Below are 17,123 nucleotides of genomic sequence, written 5' to 3' on the forward strand. Positions count from 1 at the left end.
CCGTATCCCTGATGAGTAACATCTCACAGGATTCTGGTCCATTTGTTATGATTAACCAACCAATATTGATATGTTACTATTAACTTACTTCCCTACCTTATTCAGATTTCCTTTGGTTTCACCTAACGTCCTTTTTCCATTCCAGGATCCCACAGGACATTTAACTGTCTTGTCTTCTCGGGCTCATCTTGAGTGGGGCAGATCCCTCAGATGACCCTCATTGTTGATGACCTTGACAGTTTTGAGGACTCCATGTCCTGTTATGGCTTCACTTTTCAGGCTTCCTATAAGCAGTAGCCTCCAACATCGCTAAACATCGTTAAAAGTGCTTTAATAGCCTTTGCAAAGGACATGTAATATCATGTCAGAGCAACTGCGATAGTTACACTTTGAAAATGTGCTTGTGGTTAATAATAGATTAGAACGTTTTATGCAAAACTGCTTCTTGGTAATTAGATATTTGAGATGTTTTGTAGAACCCCAATTTTTATTTAAAATTACAGTTTACTCCAATTATAAACATAATCCAGTTATATAGGATTGGTTGGGTAGCTACTATACATTGCGGGCATAATTACAACTACTCTCACTCTGTATGCCCCCCTCACTCTGTAAAAATATAACAATTGCCAGAAAGCCATAGTTGGAGGGAAATTCTTCGAGGTAAGAGCTGATCTGTCTCTTTGCTTCCAGGTCACAAAACCCCAAACCCCAAATGCCTATGTCAAGGGCGTTTTGCCCTAAACCCAGCTCTTAGGTCTTTGGCAATCCACAGGTCTGATTCTTCCAATTATTTAAAAATATATTCTGAGCAGTTTCCTGGACCAAGCACTTGGCACAGGTAGGACAAATACATGTCTCTGCCCTCACAAGTCAGTCTGGCCAAGGAAGTGGACTTGCAGCAGATAAATCACTCAGGACTTGACCCCCCATACGTTAGGAGAGTCTCCAGTCTTGCTTTTTCCCTCTCTGGTATTTCTGATGCTAACCTGTCACTCATGTGTTGGTCTGTCTGTGTGCATGCTGCATTGCTCAGATCCCTGCCTGTGGCTCTCCTCAGCCCACCTGGTCATGGATCAGCCCCATTCATGTCCATCTTGTTGCTCGGTTTTGCATGCAGATTTCCCAGCTGCCCACCTTGTTGACCAAGCCCCACTGCCTGGCCTGTGATGAGCCACCAGACTGCATTAGTGGCAGATTAGACACTTCAGAAGAAAAGAGTGGGGGAAAACATGGTGATCAAAATTACCCAAAATAAAACAGAGCAAAAAAGTCTGCAAACTTCAATAATCAGTGAGCTACTGGAAATTTTCAAGTGCCCTATTATATATGTGTAATTGGAGTCTGCAAAGAAGAATAGAAAGAGGGGGAGACAGAAAAAAACATTTGAAGAAATAATGGCCAATCTTTAAAAAATTTCCAACAAAGTAGATTGCAGAGCAAAGAACATTATTAGAAATAAAGTTATTTCATAATGATATAGGAATTAATTCAAGAGTATGTAAAATCTTAAACATTTATGTACCTAATAAGAGAGTTTCAAAATATATGAAGCAAAAACTGACAGAACTAGGAAGAGAAATAGACAAAATCAAACTTGTCAGAGATTTCAACTTTCCTTTCCAATCACTACAAGAACAAGAGACAGATAATCAGTAAGGAAATATAAAATTAATTTTGATATTAATATAGCCAATTCAGCTTTCTTTTGATCAGTATAAATAAATATACCTTTTACTATCCTAAGCCTTTTAACCTATTCCTGTCTTTGTATTTAAAGTAGATTGTTAACATGCAGCAGAGTTGAAGAAAGTATATTATCATAGAGTCTGTTATCAACCAAATTGACATAATCAAAAATTTAAGAATACTGCACCCAACACTAACAGAACACACATCTTTTTCAAGGACACAAAGAAAGTTTACCAAAATTAAGCAAATTCTGAGATATAAAAAAAAAGTCTTAATACATTTTAAGGGATTCAGTTTATACAAACTATATTATTTTACTACAGTGGTTTTAAATATATTCTAAATATTTGGAAACTAAACAACATATCTTCAAATAACCAATGGGTTCAAGAAGAAATTTAAAAATTAGAAAGTATTTTAAAATAGTATTTTAAAAACAAAAACATGATATTTTGAAACTATCTGGAAATACAACATGAGAAGATTTGTGGAATGCAGCCAATGCCACAATTTGAGGGAAATTTGTAGTCCTGAATATCTACATTAGAAGAGAAGAAAAAGCACAATATATGACTGCAGGTTCTACCTTCACAAAATTTTAAAAATAGGGCAACTCAAACCCAAAGAGAACAGAAGAAAATAAATAATGCAGATCAGAGTGGAAGCCAATGAAATATAAAATAGGAAATCAAAAGAGGAAATCAATGAACCCCAAAGCTGGTTATTCAAGAAAATTAATAAAATTGATAAATGTCTAGCCAGGCTGATCAAGAAAAAAAAAAAAAGAACAGACAAAAATTACCAATAGCAGGCTTGAAATAAATGGCACCACAACGTATTTTACAGATATTAAAAAAAAGAAGGAAACAGTATAAACAACTTTATGCCAGTACATTTAACAACTGAGATGAAATGAATAAATTTCTTGAAGGGTATAAAAATTATCAAAGCCCACTGACAAAGAAGTCATATTTGTAGTTATTTGTAGTTAAAAACCTGCCAGAGAAATACCATATGTTTCACTTATATGTGGAATCTAAAAAAACAAAACAAATAAACACACACATATAAAAAGGAGGAATAGACACCATAAAATCAGAGGATAAACTGGTTGCCAGAGGGGAAATGGGTGGAGGTTGGCAAAAATGGGTGAAGGAAGGTGGGGGATACAGGCTTTCAGTTATGGAGTAAGTCATGGGAATTATGGAATAGTGTCAATGGAATTGCAGTAGTGTCGTATGATGATGGTTGATGGTGATAATTGTGGAGAGCGTAGTATAACTTAAGAGTGGTGAATCACTTTGTTGTACACCCAAAACTAATGCAACATTATGTGTCAACTACACTTCAATTAAACATTTTTTAAAAAATAAAGAAAAAAGAAAAACCCTAGGCCCAAATGACATCAGTGATGACCAACCAATCGTTTCAAGAAAATATAATACAAATTTTATATAACTGTTCCAGAAAATTTTATAGGAAAGACTAATCCCTAGTTTGTTCTATGAATTTAGCTTTCCCATGCAGCCAAAACTATACCAAGACATTACAAGAAAAGAAAATGATCCACTAATACCTCTAATGAACACATATGCAAAAAAATAAAGTATTATGAGAAGGTGGAGTTTTTATCCCAGAAATGTAATTTTTTTAAAGATTTTTATTTATTTATTTGACAGACAGAGATCACAAGTAGGCAGAGAGGCAGGCGGAGAGAGGAGGAAGCAGGCTCCCCACGGAGCAGAGAGCCCAATGCGGGGCTCGAGCCCAGGACCCTGGGATCATGACCTGAGCTGGAGGCAGAGGCTTTAACCCACTGAGCCACCCAGGTGCCCCAGAAATATAATAATGATTTAACAATGGAAAATCAATGAATGTAATCCAATACATTATCATACTATAAAAAACCACCATATGATTGTCTCAATAGATGCAGAAACAGTATGTGACAAAATCTAACACCTATTCCTTTTTTAAAAAAATTCTCAATAGTTTAGGAAAAGAAGAAACTTCCTCAATCTGATAAACCATACTTAATAGTGGAAGAAAGAACTCACCACTTTTATTCAACATTGTTCTGGAAGTTCTAGTCTATGCGAGAATAAATGGAAGTGATCTAAATTTTACAAAGATGTAAAAATTATCCTTAATCATGAACAACATGATCATCTATGTACATAATGCTATAGAATACTGTAATTGACAAGTGAGTTCTGCAAGATTACAGGATACAATTAGTATACAAAATATATGTTGTATAAAATGTAAATGAAATAATTAATATATGGAGTACAGATTAATATTAAAAATTGATTGTAATGTTAATAAGAAACCATGATAAGTAGACATTTTAAAATAGTATTTTAAAAACAAAAACATAGCATTTTGAAACCATCTGGAAATACAACATGCGAAGATTTGTGGAATGCAATGTTTCCCCCTTTCTAGTCTTCTTTGCAGAGTCCAGTTACACATAGATAATAGGGCACTTGAAAATTTCCATGATAGGTAACCAACAATAGCATCAAAGGCATGAAATACTGAGGAATAAATCTGACACAGGAGTTCAAGACCCTCACACTGAAAACCGTAAAAGTGGAGGACATTCGAGACCCACATAGCAGAGAGATGCACCTCACTCATGGGTGGAGATCTCAGTATCATCAAGTTGTAATTCCTCCAAACCAACCTATAGATTCAACACAATCCCAGTTAAAATTCCAGCAGGCATTTTGGGGGAGTAGAAATTGAAAAGTTTATTCTAAAATTATATGGAAATTGCAAAGGCCCTAGCGTAGACAAAACAACAATTGAATGATTAGCATTCACAGCTGCTTTATTCGTAACATCCCCAAACCTGAACTCAGTGTGCAGCAGATGAATGGGGAGACAAACAACGGCTTAACCACACAATGGAATACTACTGAGCAATATAGAGGAATGATCTACGAGCACATATAGCAAAATGGATGAATCTCAAAGTAATTACGCTGAGTGAGAGAAGCCACATACAAAAGAGTGAATACTGCATGATGCCATTCATGTAAAAGTCTAGAAAATGAAAACAATTTGTCGTGACAGGAAATAGATCAGAGGTTGTCTGAGGACAGGAGAGAGGCACTAAAGACAAAGAGGGTGGATGGGATTACACGAAAACACAAGGAAACTTTTGGGGGTCATGACATGTTCTACTTGGATTGTGTTGATGGTCTCATGGGTACGTAGTAAGATTAAGCCATATCAAGTTGTATACTTTAAGTAGGTGCAATTGACGGTATATAAGTTATACTCCACCAAAAACATAAAAAATGCCACCTGCGTTTATGCTGTGCCCAGTAGTCCCTATGCTTTAAAAATTACATCACCTCTAGGTACAAATCATGTAAAGGGATATTTTTGCAATGTTTATCCTGGTGCTTATTAATAAATGGGCAATTAAATAAGTTCTGGTCCATATTTGCCTTGAAATATTATGCAGCTTTTTAAAAAGATTGAACTGAATCTCCAACAGCTGGTTGCTAATGTACCAAGTGTGTTGCTAAGTGAGAAAACCAAGATGCAGACATGTGCTTGCATATTTGTTCTCCTTTTGTGAAATAATGACCAAGCTCATGTCACATGACTCTGGGGGTGGGGGGGTTATTGTTAATATCGGTTTCAAGTTCCAGAAAGAGGGAGGGGAGGGAAAAGTAGAGGTAAACAAAAATAAAGTCTACAATTTTTAAAAAGAGGCTCAACTTGGTTTGGATACTAACCCGCATAAATTTTAAAATATGAAGTAATCGGGGAAATTTGCATGACAATATTTGGTGATATTAGGGCACGATGAGCGGGGGTTTTTTTTAGCTGTGGAAATGGTCTCGTAGATTTTTTTCAATATTCCTTAAAGCTTAGAGACACATACTGACGTGTACATTTCCAAAATGGTGCAATCCTGGAATATAATTCAAGGATTTGGAAAGGGGTTGGGAGAGACAAAACAGGCTTGGGAACACATTGATAATTACTGAAGCTGGGTGATGGGGTTAGGGAGCTTCTTGAATACTATATTGGTTCCTTTGTTTCACAATAAAATGATTAAAAACTGCGATTTCTGGTCTGACACATAAGGAGGCTAGAAGTTGTTACATCTGTTCTCACAACAAGAAGGAAGCTGAACAAAGTCTTCCTGGATTTATCAGAGACCCGAGGTCATGGGGCCAACTGCTACCCCTGAATCTGGGGAGAAAGACAGGCAGACACTGAGAATCACAGCTTCCTGGGACTGACGCTCGGGAGGGGACACACGGCTGGAAACAGGCGGAGTAAGAAAACCTACATTGTGATGGTCAAATCACAGGCCACGGAGGCTCCAGGGACACAGACTTCAAAATTAAAAATTCCCAGGGACTCAATTGTAGGGGAGCCCTGCACTTGTAGGAATTTTACCTCTAGGAGTCCCACCATGCTCTCAGGGTGGACATCAGAGAAAACAAAACAAAACAAAAAAAAAGCCCACTGCTGGCCAGGGTAAGGGAAAAGCAATCATCCTGAAGGTGAACTTCCAGAGCCTTCTACTGCCCTCAAGCAGAGCCTGAAGACCTTGGGGTTCACCCCAGCTTTACCGGCCTAGGAGGAGGGAAATACCCAACCCTGGCCCCTTGTAGTCTTCCTGCCCCCGGTGAAGGGGGGGTAGCAGGACAAAACTGAGCAGCACTTGTGGGGACAGGGGCTCACAAAAGACCAAGACCCAAGCACGGACTGCGGGACTTCCTCTCCCCATACCTCACCACCGCATCCCCGGGCTCCTCCGAAGCACGGGGCCTTCCAGCGGGAAGAACCGCACACCTCAGCCCTCACCGGAGAAGAGATCTCTAGAGAATCCCAAAGCCCAAGGGGGACAAGAACGGACACCAAAGGAAAGTAGCCGGTGACACCTGCCGCAAAGGCCGGCTGTGAGCTCGGCCCAACACCGGACAAGGTCCACAGGAGCCTCACACCAGAGGGCACCTCCCTCGCCTCCCCTTCCCCAGGACAGTCTGTCTGCCTTTCAACAAAAAGACTGAAAGCTAACTAAACAGCGCACAGAAGCGAAAGGAAGTACACTAAAAACCCTACACGGGCATAGACTCAGAACCCCACGCATCTCCCCATTTCTGCAGCTGCCACCCTGGTCCCAGCCTCCTTCCCATCCCGACGCCAGCCCTCCTCTGGTACAAACTCAGCATCTCATCTTTCCTCCCCTGACCCCGTAGGTCCGGAAATCCAAGCACAACTCCATGCCCTGAACACCCTCCCCTGAACCTGGCTGTCCTAGCCAGCTGCAAAGGCTAGGCGCACACGACTCCGTCTTGGGGGGGCGACCCCCTCTTCATCCACCTCAGCCCGCCCGACCCAGCCTGGAAGGGTCAGCTTCAGCTGAGACCCTCATGTCCTTTCCCGCCTCTCCCATCCGCATCCCCCTCTCCAAGTGTGGTTCAGCGCGAGGGTGCCTGCGGGAGGGCCACACTCTCACCTGAGGGGACCTTGGACACCCCACATATTTGTCTTGAGTCTCACTCACTTCAAAATGAAAAAAAAAAAAAAATCTCTCCCAGTTATCATTACCTCAGGATTGCTGGGTCAGGTCCTCTGTGAAGAACGTACCAACCCGTACACGGATGCATTCACACCGAGTGTGCTCTTGGAGAAATCTTGAATCTTTATTTCGCTTTCCATGCATTTGTCTTTGTCCTCAAGCTCTTTCCAGGGTGGGCCCCGCCATTGCTTTCTTTGTGGCACCGAGCAGCTTGTTCTGTAACGTGGGCATCACCAGGGCACAGTGAATGCTTTCCAGGACCAAGCACGGGTACCACTTCTGCAGCTGGGGACCACGGGCGTGCGATCCCGTCCCTGTCTGAGCAGCGACGTTTGTCATCCGGTACTTTGGGTGGAAGTCTCTGCAAACAAAATCCATCTCCGTCACTGATGTACCATCTCATTGTTTCCTCCAGTGTTTCGTGTTGCTTTCCAAGCAAAGCAACATGAAGGGGCTTTTAAATTTTTAAATCCACGTATGAAGTGAAAATCTTTTCTTGTCTGTAAATGCACCACATTTTGCTGATTTATCAGGTTCTTCCAGGCCGTTTGCTGGTGGTGCACATGGGGAGAATCCTGAGAGTATGAATAGAGAAGCCCGAGCTCTCAATGCATCAGAATTTCAAAAGGTACTGATATCCATGGACGCCTAATAGAATTTCCTAAATTTACTGTATTTGAGCAAGGTAAGCGGTATGTTTCATATTTGCCGGCTTCAAAGTGTGAGAAAGAGCTATGATTTTTCTTTTTAATCTTGACCTGTGCAACCTGAGTGCCATTGGCCTTGTCAGCCCAGATTTTACTTCCAGCCCTTCGGCTTGAGGGCACCGAACGGCCCTTCAAGGCAAACTTTAAAAGGGAGGGATCAGCCTTGGCGCATTTCGCTACCAAACCGCTACTCAACAGTGAAAAGGAATGTGCTTTTGGTACGTGGAGCAGAATGGGTGCATCTCGAAACTGCTGTGTGGCAGAAAAGAAGCCACCGGCAATGATGTCTATGATTCCATTTATGTGAATTCTTAAAAGGGGCAAGACTAATCTATAGGAGTAAAGTCCCGACTAGCGGCCGGCGAGGAGGTGATGGTTCCTCACTATGAAGGGCACAAGAGAACTTTCTGGAGTGATGGATTGGGAATTAGTGGTGGTCACGATGGGGCGTATACACATCTGAAATGTTAACCAGCTACGCGCTTAAAATTTAAGAATTTGTCTGTATGCATATTATAGCTTAACCAAGTGCTACTAAGCAAGCATCGTGGGACGACCTCTGCTTCTGGAAAGATGAGGTAGACGTACGTTCTCTCCTGCTCCCACTACGTACAACTGGACGTCCCATGTATAAAGCAAACATAAGGAAACTCTAAAACATGGGACGGAGAAAGCAGACTAGTCAGGGACCTTGGGACCGTGAAACCACAGAGCGGGCGCTTCCTTGGGTGTAGGCCTGAGGGTGTCCTAGGCCTGGAGCCGAAGAACGGGACAACTTGGACCTCGCGTTCGTCGCTGGCAGGAACGCAAAATGCTACGGTTGTTCTAGAAAACAGCTTGGCAGCTTCTTAAAAAAAATAAAAATTCAAATGCCACATGGCCCAGTGAAGGACTCCAGTACGTTAATCTCAGAGAAATGAGGATGATTGTTCACACAGATCCACACGTTTATGGAAGCTCCAGTCACAGTAACCAAAATGGGGACCCGCCCACGCATTCTTCCACAGGTGAATGGTTGAATAATCTGTGGCCCGTGCATGGACCCACGGACCCATGTGGCCCCTGGATCAGTACTCAGCAGTACTACGAGCCTAACTATTGGCATATACAGCAATCTGGTTAACATCCAGAGAACTATGCTGTGCGGGGTGAAAAGCCCATCCAAAACGCTTCTGTACTGTATGATTTCATTTATAGAACAGTCTTGAGATGACAAAATTCTAGAAATGGAGACAAGGTAAGTGGTTGCCAGGGGTTAGGGAGGCCATGGCTATAAAAAGAAGGTGAGTGAGGAGAAGGGTCCTTGCCAATAAGGACGCATTCTTTATCCGGCTCCATTAATGTCAACGTCCTGGTTGTGACATTGGATCTCATGAGACTGTTTTAAAAGATTCCACCACTGGGGGAAACTGTGTAAAAGATCTGGAGTATCTTTCTGTGTTATTTCTCAAAACCACATGCGGGGGCACCTGGGTGGCTCAGTGGGTTAAAGGCTCTACCTTCGGCTCAGGTCATGATCTCAGGGTCCTGGGATCAAACCCTGCATCAGCTCTCTGCTCAGCAGGGAGCCTGCTTCCTCCTCTCTCTCTCTCTCTCTCTGCCTGTTTCTCTGCCTACTTGTGATCTATCTGTCAAATAAATAAAAATCTTTTAAAAAACACATGTGAACCCATAGTTATCTCAAGATAAAGATTTTAGTTAAATGTTCAAAACTCACGGCAGAGCAGGGTTTGATTGGGAAAGGGCCCAAGAGAGCTCCGTGGGGTGGTGGCCCCAGGTAAATGCATCATTGGTAGGGATCTGGGCTAGACAGGTTTAAGCATGTTCAAGACACAGCAAATGGTCATTTAGGATCTCTGCGTATCATTGTATGTCAATTTCACATTAAAAAAAGAATTAGCTGCAAGTGCCTAACCTACCCTCCCTGCAGGCTGCAGATGGGCGGGAAAGCCAGCATCCTTTCCAGTCCTCTGAGGAAGCCTATGGAAGGGCAGGGGCTCCGCTGGTCTTGGCTGCAATGTCGCCGCTGCATTCTCAGTCCTCAGTGCTAACTCCTCCTCTCACATCGTCCTCTGGCTGGCTCCCTCCCCACACCGCAGTGCTTGGCTCAAACCTCTCCCCTACCGCGCAGCTCTGCGTGTGACTGACTTCCAACCAATCAACTGAAAGTTGGATGCTAGGCTTCCCTAGCCTTTAAAGTCTCTGAACCACGTCTGACCGCTCCCACCCCCAACCTCCACCGGTGGCTTCTCTTCCAGCTCCTGGGAACTGCCAAGGCAGCACTGGGAGGACCTCCCTCCCTCCCCTCCCCCTGCCACCTCCGGCCCGCCCAGAACCTAGAACCAGGAGGTGCAAGTGCCCTGGGAGGACCACCCTGATGAGCTCCTTCTGGAGCCTCAGGCCTCCAGCCGCTTGTGGTTGGAGGAGGATACAGCTCACAAGGGCGGAGGTTATCTTTAAAACAAAACAGAACAAAACAAAGAAACAACAGAGCATAATCTCCTCCAGTTCCATCCAAGCAAAGTCAATTATCAAATAGTTTCACTTATTTGTGGAACATAAGGAAAAGCATGGAGGACATTAGGAGAAGGACGGGGGGGGAAATGAAGAGGGGGAGTCAGAGGGGGAAACAACCGTGAGAGACTGTGGACTCCAAGAAACAAACTGAGAGTTTTAGAGGGGAGGGAGGGGCGTGGGGGGAATGGGTGAGCCCGGTGATGGGTATTAAGGAGGGCAGGGATTGCACGGAGCACTGGGTGTTATGTGTAAACAATGAGTCGTAGAACACTGCATCAGAAACTAATGATGTACTGTGTGGTGACGAACGTAACAATAATAAAAAATAAAAATAAAAATAAAAAATAAAAATAAATTTAAAGAAACACAAAATTCACTTTCTGCAAAATTGTGTGCTGTGGTAGGTGGAATGACGGCCCCCAGAGATGACCGCACCTCAGTCCCCCGGAACCTAAGGAATGTGTTAGTTACTCAACGTGACCATGAGGGATTAAGGCTGCAGGTGGAATTAAGGTTCCTAATCAGCTGACCTGGAGATGGAGAAATTTCCCTGAATTATCCAGGAAGGCCCATTGTAATCAGAAGGTTTCTTACACGTGGCAGAGGGAGGCAGAAAACGGTAGTAAGGGGCCGTGGGGTAGTAAGAAAGCAGGAGCTGGGACAGACACGGGGGGCCGGCTTTGAAGATGGAAGAAGGAGCCCCAAGCCATGGAACATGGATGTCTCTAGAAGCCAGAAAAGCAAGGGGATGGGTTCTCCGCTAGAACTTCCAGAAGGAACACAGCCGCACAGATCCCTTCCTGTTGGCCTAGGGAGATGCTGTCACAGATCTATCCTACAGGAGACAGGCGGGAAGTTGCGTGACTGCCTCCAGCGGCCGGGCAGGAGGCATACAGGGTTGACTACTGTTTGTGTGAGGCCTGAGCGGGAGGGAGCACAGAGAAGAAGAAAAGATGTCCAAGCTTTGCGAGAGAGTGGTTTGCTTTAACATTCTCGTCATAACTTATAACAGTCATCTCTGGGCTATCTGTGAAACAGATCAACCTCGACAGGGTTTTAATGACCTTTTTCTTAAGAGACTTACTACAGTCCAGCAGGGTCCGTTTTACTCTGACCAGCCATTTCTCTTCGAGAGAGAAAGAATGAGGGGCAGAGGGAAAAAAAAATGCTTTATAGAAAAAAAAAACTTTATAGTTCATGTATTTCGGCTATATTGGGTTAAATGAAACATACAGTTAAAATTACCCTCATTTCCTCCGTTTTTACCTTTTTCAATGTGACCATTAGAAGACTGAAAATTATAAATGTGCCTCCCCTTTAGGTTTCCATTGGACATCATTGCTTTACAGAAATGATTGCTAAGTTGTTTTTGTATGAAAGGTAATCAGAGTATGCAGCCAGATATGCAGGAGAATATTTTGTCTTCTGTGGATTTTGTAATGTTTGCAGATTTTCATCTTCTTAAAATTTGTAATTTGTTGCAACATATATCATTTTAAATAAACGTTTACTTGCATACCTACTTATGTATTTAGGAGACTGCATTCTTCTCCAAGAAGTACCCCAAATTGTATACATTTCTTGTCCCATCAAACCTGGATCTGCCCCGGAAATCAGGCCCCATTCTTCACAGAAGGCGTGGGGAACATTCGGGAGCCCAGGACTCAATTCCGGGAAGTGACTGTTTTCAGTTTGCTCTCCGGAGGTTCAAAGTAAGTGGAGGTGGGAGCGCTGAGAGGGGTGGAGGGACGTTGGGGAGGGGCAGCCTGGGAAGGAGGGGTGAGGGGAGCGCCGAGTTCCAGAGGCAAACAGAGAGCCACACCTGCTCTTCCCTCGCAGGTCACCCCTGCAGCCTCCAGTCCTTCCTCTCCATCAGCGATGATGTTAAAGAATAGGGAAGAATGGGTTAAGAAAATTCAGTTTATGCAAATGGAGCGAGAACAGAGCACCTCTGGAAAGAAAGGAAAATGTTATTATAGAAAGGGCTGAGCAAATCTGTGGGCAGGAATAGTGAGGAAGGAAGTCAGACACACCTCATCTGTGAATCTAAGTTTATTCTGCAGGACGCAATTGGAAATTTCCCAGTAACTGAATTTAAGGACAATGCAGACCTAGAATTAAGAGAGCCGGGAGACACCAAATCAGAGCTTCGGCCCACAGCAGTGTAGGAAGTGAGGAACTAGAAAAACTGACATGAAAAGTGAGTTCAGGCATTCCTGGCCTGTTAATTCCTCCAGCAGCCGAGTGTAGAGTACACTGCTGTGTGTCGTAAGTGTAGGGAGCACAGCGTGTCCTATGTGTACATAATACGCTGTGTAGTAAGCATATTTATTATATGTATGTAGCACAGTGTGTAGCATGTATAGCTGACACAGTGTGTAGTGTGTATGTGGCACCGTGTGTAGTGTGTGCATGTAGCACAGTATATAGTATGTATATATAGTACAGCGTGTAGTAAGTGTATACAGCACAGGGTGTAGTAAGTGTATACAGTGCAGGGTGTAGTAAGTGTATATAGCGCAGGGTGTAGTAAGTATATATACAGGACAGCATGCAGTTAGTGTATATAGAACAGGGTGTAGTAAGTGTATATACAGCACAGGGTGTAGTAAGTGTATATACAGCACAGGGTGTAGTAAGTGTATATACAGCACAGGGTGTAGTAAGTGTATATACAGCACAGGGTGTAGTATGTGTATATAGTATAGCATGTAGTAAGTGTATATACAGCACAGTGCATCGTATGCATACACAGCACAGCATGTAGGAAGTGTATATAACACAGTGTGTAGTATGTATATATAGCAGTGTTTAGTAAGTGTATAAAGCACAGCATGTAGTAAGTATATAGCATAATGCACTGTATGTATATATAGTACAGCGTGTAGTAAGTATATACGTGGCACCATGTGTAGTATGTGTTTGTAGCACATACATAAAATGTATATATAGCACAGCGTGTAGTAAGTGTGTACATAGCTCTGTGTATATTGTGTGCATGTAGCACACTGTGTAGTATATGCATATAACATGGTGCATACTCTGCGTATACGGCACAGCGTGGGCTAAGTGTAGGAGACATAGTCCACAGTAATGTATACGCCATAGCATACAGTATTCTTTCCTAAGCCTGGAGGAACGGAAGGAGAAGGGAAGGACAGCTTATGGCAGATCAGTGACGTCTCCAGTTTGTGGGGAGAGGGCTCGGAACACTCGGTCACCAGCTTTGATATAGGGCTCAGTCCACAGGAGCATCCAGTTAGTGACACATCATCAGCACCCAACTGCAGTCATCGCCCTTGACCCTGGTAATGACCTCTCAGTCACTGAACGCTACCTGGCTCCAAACGCGGGTGTATTTTAAAAATGGTTAATGATGGGGGTGCCTGGATGGCTCAGTGGGTTAAGCCTCTGCCTTCGGCTCAGGTCATGATCTCAGGGTCCTGGGATCCAGCCCCACATTGGGCTCTCTGCTCAGCAGGGAGCCTGCTTCCTCCTCTCTCTGCCTGCCCCTCTGCCTGCTTGTGATCTCTGTCTACCAAATAAATAAATAAATAAATAAATAAATAAATAAATAAAATCTCTTAAATAAATGGTTAATGACGAGCGACAAACAGAAGCACAGATGAAGTTACCCGGCGGTCGTGTATAAACAGGGCTTTATTGTCTTTGAGGTGACGAGAGCGTAACGAATGAACACTGGACTCACGAGTCACCATGGAGGAGAGCCGACGTTCGAGGCAGTTTCCTAACTTTAGGGAATTTGCCCACAATCTGCAGTGACATACAGTGGTGGTGGGTAGTTTTACTGACCAGCGGTCCTGAGGCGTTCGAGCGGGCACGCCATACCGTTATATCTGATATAATAGAAGGAAGATTCAGGACCCAGAGGGGCTCATTACAGGGTATACAAAGAGAGGTAAGTTCACTCTACTTGATGTGAGTGAGTCAGGAGATTGATAAGCAATATGCATTTGGGGGTTAGGCTGAATGATAGATTTTATCTTTCTAAAAGTCATGTTTTTAGAGAACATCTACATTGGAAATGTCCTTGGTTGCAGTGTTTAATATCTCCAGTAAAGAAATGGCACACCTGGGCTTGGGTGATCAGGCTGGGTGGGATGAGGGTGTGAGGCATAGAGAGAGCAGGATGGAATCAAGGTGTGGACCCGAGAGGACTGCAGAAACCCCTACACCTCCGGGTGCCTCTGGGCTATTGCTTCCCCTCCAATCCGCCCTCATGGATCCCATTCTCAAGAATAGGGGGTCTTTTGAAACCCTAAGGGCTTGTAATCATTTGAGATTTTTGGTAAGTATATTACTTTTAAAATGTATTTTACATGTAGAACATTTCACTTTTGATCGTATTATTGACTTTACCCAAATTAATTGTAATACAATTGAAAGTTATTTATAACACGTCTGACTTTTTTCCATTTAGCACGAAGTGAACACTCTTTAGTTTACTTTCAATTAATTTTATAAGAGAAAGCATGATGTGGTAAAGATAAATTTTGAAATTGCATATAGTGTCATGTTTGGGTTTGGGACCAAAAAATGTCCTTTGAAACATGGGCTTATTGTTAACTCCGTGTGATGAATGAGCTGTTCTGACCTTCCCAACTGGACATGGGGTGGAGAAATTGGGAGCCCCTCCCCCCATCTGTGGCAGTGGAAATTCCGGCCACGCAGCCCTGGCCTTCAACCCAGCCTAATCCTTTATTTATTTATTTATTTTAAAGATTTTATTTATTTATTTATTTGAGAGAGAGAGAGCCCACAAGCAGGGAGAGAGGCAGAGGGAGAAAAAGAAGCAAACTCCCCGCTGAGCAGGGAGCCCGGTATGGGGCTTGATCCCAGCACCTGGAGACCATGACCTGAGCTGAAGGCAGATGCTTAATCATCTGAGCCACCCAGGAGCCCCCACCAAATCCTTTATACCAGGCTTTGTCAATCCTGCAGTACTGAAATTCTGGCTTGATTACTTCTTTATTGTGTGGAGTTAACCCGTGCATTACAGAATGTTCGAGAGTCTCTCTGGTCTCCATCCACAAGAGGCCAATACCGCTTCCCACACCTAGGTTGCTACCACCGGAAATGTCTCCAGGCATTGCCAACACTCCATGGGGGCCAAATCTCCCTGGTTGAAGACCATTGTTTTATCTCATCACCACATATACTCTCCAGTTTTCCCCCAAATTGTGACCCATTGACATCCCTAATGTGGGAGAGAAGTCATTTCCAGAAGTTATCTAAGCACAAACATGTGAAAATTTTAAAAATCATTCTTTTGAAAGTTTCCCCAAAATATTTTCAAATCTAATGAGCAGGTGTTTACTTAACACTTACCTTTTGCAAAGCATTCACTGAGCTGGTCCAGTTTTCTCTTCCGACAGAGTTTTCAAGCTCTCCCCATGTTCCTTAATCAAACAATTTCTGAGGCCACAGACAGCCTTTGAGAAGAATATCTCATTTTGTCTTCAGTACCCCAAGTCTTACTTTGTAAAATCATTCTTTCTATGAGGAGGGAAGGAATCGGAGTCACCAAAACAGTCTAACTCCACTTTGTATCCAAAGCGACATTATAAACATCAGATTTTGCACAGTTTGGAGAGATTTTGCTCCACAAATTTCCAATAAAGTTGCATGGCTATAAATCTCAGAGAAGTGTGACATATACAGGAATCACTCACACATCCTTCATTTGTGCCCTGTGAGTATCACCACAGACAGTGAGTAAAGGGCACGTGGCTAACGATGCAGTAAGCATTCTCAAACAGCCCTTAGACTGAATTTGTCACACACAGATAGGACACTAGAGGCATCATCTAACTAATAAGACCAAGAAAGAAAATGTCATTTGCTTTAAAATAACCTACAAATTCAGCTTGCCTTCCTTTATGAAATCATGAGTATTAAAATAAAAGCCTTTGTTAACAATTTTTTCTGAAAACAATTTGGGAATTTTGGAAGTTATAACTTCTGGGATGCCTAAGTAGCTCAGTCCATTAAGCGTCTGACTCTTGGGTTTTGGCTCAGGTCATGATCTCATGGGTTGTGAGATCAAGCCCCGCATCAGGGGCCACGCTCAATGGGGAGTCTGCTCAAAGATGCTCTCCCTCTGCCCCTCCCCTGACTCTCTCTCTTGCTCTCTCTCTCTCTCCCTCTCTAAAATAAATACATAATTCTTTAAAAATTTTAAAAAATAGGAGAGCACATGTTCATAATGAAATCTGCAGAATCAGGAACGGACCCGTTCATAGAAACACTTAGTGCACGAATACCTTCAAATTTGAGCTTTTCCCACAAGCAAATAGTTCTGGAAATGTCTTCTTTTAATTGGTTGCTTAGCTGGGTCTTTTTTTCTGACCACGTTTTCCAAGGCTGCTTCAGAGCGAGGTTTTCCTTGGGCTGTTTAGAACCAACTTAGATGCCATGAAGACTAATTTTGTTTCTTGTCACTTCAGCCTATCCTTCCATCCAGCCACCAACCACCTACCCACCTTATCCATCCACTCATTGATCTATCTAGTTACTTATGAGAAATTCGTTGACTGGCGATTCACAGACCTGTACCCCTGGGGATAAAAATACATTATATGTTTATTAAAATAAATAAATTGATTTAAAAAATTAGTTGAGTGGCTTCT

This window comes from Martes martes (genome assembly GCF_963455335.1).
Source record: "Martes martes genome assembly, chromosome: 14".
Classification (NCBI taxonomy): Eukaryota; Metazoa; Chordata; class Mammalia; order Carnivora; family Mustelidae; genus Martes; species Martes martes.